The following is a 5,511-nucleotide window of genomic DNA, read 5'->3' as shown; positions in this document are numbered from 1 at the left end:
TCTGAACGTGTCATATAGCTTCATTATAGAGTATATGGCCATTTATGTCTGGCTTTTTTTCATTTAGCATGCTTTCTATGTTCACCAATGTTAAATACATATTCTTTTAAGACTGAATAATGGTTCATTATATGTATTCATATTTTTCAAAAATTCATTCATCTATTGACAGACAGTTGGGTCATTTCTAATTTGGGGCTCTTGTGAAGAAAGTGTCTGTGAATATTGGTTTTGCAATTTTTTTGCTTGGTCACTTGTTTTCAGTTCTTTGGGTAGTTATACCCAACAGTGGAATTACTGTATCATATAGTAATTCTTTGTTTAGTTTACTGAAGAAATACCACATTTTTTTTCATGGAAATCTACCCTGTTGCTTTTAAACAAGAGCTCTGAACTTCAGGCTAAACCCTGGCTTTCTTACTTCTTAGCTGTACAAACTTGAAAAATAATACTTCCTCTCAGCCTCATTTTTTCCTTTGGTGATAAGATTGTTTGGGGGATTATATGACGTAGTGCCACTAGGCACATACAAGTGCCTGACTTATTGAAAACATTAGCTACGGGACAGCTGCTAGAAATAACTTATACAATTCTCATCTAAAACAGAGGGTGGTGAACACAGAAGGCCACAATTGGCCAAAGTGTAGAGAATAAGAGACTGCAGAGTGTGGGTCCCTGGACAGGTCTCCTATATTAAACCCCACCCACCCAGGGCTCAGGGACCATTGCGGAAGGTGGGGAGGGGATTGAAGAGCCAGGGATGGTGGATGAATACAAGGAAACAGAGTTCTCCAGGCCTCTGGGAACTTGCTCATATGCTCTTACAGCAATGGTGAGAGGATGCACAAGACCCATGCAAACTCAATCAGACAAAAACCCAGCATAGAATTGAGGGAATGGGTAGCAAGCCCCAATCTTAGACAAGGAACTATTGGCAGCTGATCACTGCTGGTTGAGGGAGAATAGATCTTCTTTACGGGAGTGATCCAAAATAGGCGGGCTAGACTTCAGTGAACGAACCTGCACAAATGGTATACAAACTTGACTCAATAGTCCTTAACATATATGATAGAATGCGTGAAATCCAGTGAGGGGGGCACAGGGAGTGCAGATGGGGGAAGAAGTATATAAAGATGATTAAGATGTTTTGTATGAAATGCACTAAAATCCAACAAAAATATACACTGAAAAAAGCATAGATGAAATATTATGATGGTGGAGATTTGCTTTAAAAACTACTAGAGAGAGGAAATGCTTGGAAGGACAGATAGGAAAGAAGATTGTTTGTGGGTTATCAATCATTAAAGCCAAGTAATAACTGCATTTGTATATGTTCACGTGTTCCATAATGAAGTTTTCTTTAAAATTACTATAAAACTGGGACTGGAGAGATGGCTCAGCAGTTAAGAGCACTGACTGCTCTTGCAGAGGACCCAGGTTTAGTTCCCAGCACTCATATGGTGACTAACAACCATCCATAACTCCAGTTCCAGGAAATCTGATGCCTTCTTCTGACCTCTGCAGGCACTGCACAACACAAATGCACTTACACATGTGCAGGCAATGCATTCGTACACATGAAATAAAAATAATAAATAAAATATTAAAAAAATAAAATTACTATAAAGCTACAATGAGTAAAATGCTCTATACTCCAGCATACACTGAGATAGAGTAATTGATGAAACAGAAAACTTAGTTTAGAAAGATATCCAATCAAGGATATCATTCAGTGGTGGAGTGCTCCCCTGGCAAGCACGGGGACCTGGGTTCATTCCTCAGTTCAGGAAAAGAAAAAAATAGAGAGATCCAAACCAAAACTAACACATGTTCTATAGGCAAGCGATTGATTATCAATGTCAGAAAAAAAATGATTGAAATAAGTTTGAAAAATTTTGACTAGCTTTCTTTCCGGGAAAAAAAAATCAATTTTGCCGTTCATCAAAACCTAAATATTACAAATAATTGGAAATGTTAAATCAACAGATATTTTAGATCTGAAGAAAGAGTAACTGAGTACAAAAGCAATAAAAGAAGAGTGACAGATTTGAACACATAAAAAATTCAAAATGTCACCATATCAGATTACAGAGATAGACAGTGATATATCCAACAACAAAAAGAAAAACCAGCAAAAAATGCCTGCCGAAGGAGAAATATTTTCTTTCTTTACATTTACTTATTGTGTATGTGTGTGCATGTGTGCACATATGCTTGACACATCACAAGTGTAGAGATCAGAGGACAGCTTCCATGAGTCAGTTCTCACCTCTCTCGACCTCAACCATGTCGATTGTAGGGATCAAACTCAGGCTACCAGCCTTGGTGGCAAATGCCTTTACCCTCTGAGCAATTGTTCCAGCCCAAGGGTATAGTCTTAATATATTTTGCATTCAATTCAAGTTGAAAACAAAACTATAAATACATATAACTAAGCAAAGTACTAGAAAAGTCAGATCATTATTACTCTCATTGTGTATAAGATTCTTCTCCATCAAAGCTGGAGTTGGACCAAGAAAGATCCCAGGGATTGTGGTAGCACAAAGGAAGGGAGAGAGAGGGAAGACTCACATAGTATGGAAAAAGTTAACACGTTGGTTCTGCTTCCCTTTGTGGTTAAACTAGCAAAGTGATAGTTAACGAGAAAAGGTAAGAACACATGAACTTTAAATTTTTTTCTTTAAGAGATGTGGTCTTGCTTTTTAGCCTTGGCTGGTCTGGAAGTTTCTATGTAGACAAGCCTAACTTGAACTTGGAGCAATCTTTTCCTGAGTGAGGGAATTACAGGTGTGCACCACCATGCCGGGTCCTCGTGCACTTTAAATTCTCAAGGATTGTCTCATTTCCTTCTCAGACAATAACACATGAAATGATCCCTAATTCTTGAGTCATCCCTTGCCCACCAGTGCAGAGAGAACAAAAAGCCCAGTGAAAAGACCAGGCAGATGAGGCTACTGTGAATCTGAGGAAACTCCATCAACCTTGAGAAACAATAGGTCTCCCGAGATGATAGATTTTTAATTAAAGGTTGTGCTTCATCTTCCAGGGATGAACTTTCTACAGCAGAACAGAATAATGAAGCTTGTGAAAGATATTGCAGATTCAACCAAAGATGTTCATTATAGAACTTAGAAGTTATTCATTTAAACTATAATCACCAGCTTGTATCAACAGATACGTCACTGTGTAAATCGAGTAGATTCTCTTATAAATCAGAGGGCTCTGCCTCTCTTTACACACGGACAAAAGAAATGCTGATTTTAGAAGTTTCTCATCCTAACACAAGGCGAAGCTCTGTCTGCAGACAATGATCTATATGCAAAATAAACTACCTAAATCAGGAGTCAGGTGGAGGGTGTGGAAGAAACGCAGAAGGTTCACTTCAGGAATAGGTAACACCAGGTTGGCCGGAGTCAATTATGAGGCACTGCCACAGATGAGCAGGAATACCTGTGGGCTCACTGGACTCCAAACATCTGCACCAGAAAAGCAGATTGTTCTAGACAAAGAATTAAGTTATATCTACTTCACAGATGGGAAGCAGAGAACTCTCAATTTTGCTGGATCATCTGTGAGTCTAGAGAGACAGCTGCAACTCTAATGTGAAGTGTGCCTTGAAGCTTTGCCAACCCCTGAATCCCCATTATCTTTCTGCAGCATAAGAAAGTTTTTTTCCCTAGCCTGAAACTCCAAAAGTTTCAGCAGATGACAAGGAAAAGTGTATTAAGTTTAGCAGCGTTGTTGACAATGAACTTGCTACCTTGGAGGATGGGAAATATACCCCTTTGGTTAATCTGAAATCATTCATGAGAATCATCCTGCTCTTCTCCTGTGAACTGTGCCCTAAGGAAATACACAAGGGAACAAGAATATCTGGTGAGGTGAGTCTATGATGGGGCAAATGCTGTTGGACTGAACAGCCCGAGATGCTAGAAATGGGCTGCATCTTCACTGTCCAACATGGAAGCCACTAGCTACATGTAGACATGTGGTTCTTGAGCACTTGGAAAAAATGGCTAGCTATATCACAGATGCTAATTTTAATTTTAGTTTTAATTAACTTAAGCACATGTGGCTTGAGGCTGTTTTATTGAACAGTGAAATTTCATGTAAATGTTAAAGTTTCTGAGGTTCATGGCATAGTAATGTATTACCAATATCTGGTAAAGTATTTCAAAAGCAGACTACAGATCAAGTTTAAGCCAGAAATGGTGCCAACTTTCCAATTTGAATAAACCTAGCCCTGCCTTAGAGTACTAATATGCTGGTTTTAAAAACCAGGTATTTAGGGAAATTATATGTGTTACGTTATCTCTTTGAATTCTGGCTTTGGGTAGAAATGGACCATCCTGAAAATGGCTTTAACATTTGGGTCACATGTAGCAATAAGATGCTTTTGCTCCTGAATAACAACCATTTCCTTTGTTTTCTCACTGTCTTCTACATCTTCACTCCTGTGGGCTCATTCTTTTCCCTTAACTGTTCTCTGCTTTCTTTGCTTAAAAGCTAGGTAGACACGAAATAAGACCTAAGAATAGAAAGCTTGCTGAGGAGCTTCATGCCATCCAAACAATAAAAAGACTTTAACATTTTTATTTATTGATTGAATTTTTGCAATTTTCATGCAATGTAGTTTAATAGTATTTAGATCCCCTTCTCTATCTCCACCTCCCCCCACTGCCCAATTTAATATACTCTCTTAAATACATAATACAGCCTTTAGTCTGATTTGCGTCCCCAAATGTCCTTTGGTGAAGAGATATGAATGTCACTGCTTAACCCCAATGCTCCACTATCCTTAAGATCATGCTTGAGTCTTGATGACCAAAACTTTGATAAGTAAAGTGGAAAGCATGAGAATTTGCACTTCATGCTCACTAGGCTAGGGCATTCAACAATACGGCTGGCATATTTCCCCCTATATTGAAGTTGAGAAACAAAAATTAAAGTAAAAAAGACAAAATGAACGCAAGTAGCTTTTCAAAGCAGTAGTGCATATACCCCCTAATGTGTAGAATTTAACCATTCAATGAAAACAGTCAAAATAATTTTATTGATCAACAAGAAGAATTAGAGAAAACAAGTACTTATAAAATCACCTGTTCTTCACATAATTTTGTAACTCTGTTGGTTGATGGCCTCAATTGTACAGAAGCACATAATCAGGAATTTGATGTTGACTCCTCTGAGAATTCCTGAAAGAGAAAATTTAAAGGTAGGTCGAGAAATTATTCTTAGTAATACTCATCAGAAAAGAGCACTTTAAATTCATTTTTCACTGGACAAATATTATAGATAAGATCATTGGTAAATACTTGACATAGGAATATAGAAGGAGTCTTAGTAAAGATGCAGTTAAGCAACACAATCATAACTTCCATCTACCCATGAATTGGTCATAAAACCAACACAGCAGGTGCTTGCAATCACCCAAGCTCACTTGCTTGGGGCCCATTCCCAGTACCATTCCCTATACCCATATGTATTTATATATTTATTCATAGTGCACTG

The sequence above is a fragment of the Nannospalax galili genome, unplaced genomic scaffold (assembly GCF_000622305.1).
Source record: "Nannospalax galili isolate Female #2095 unplaced genomic scaffold, S.galili_v1.0 scaffold3183, whole genome shotgun sequence".
Lineage (NCBI taxonomy): Eukaryota > Metazoa > Chordata > Mammalia > Rodentia > Spalacidae > Nannospalax > Nannospalax galili.
The sequence above is the reverse complement of the archived record's forward strand: the minus strand, read 5'-3'. Positions refer to the sequence as shown.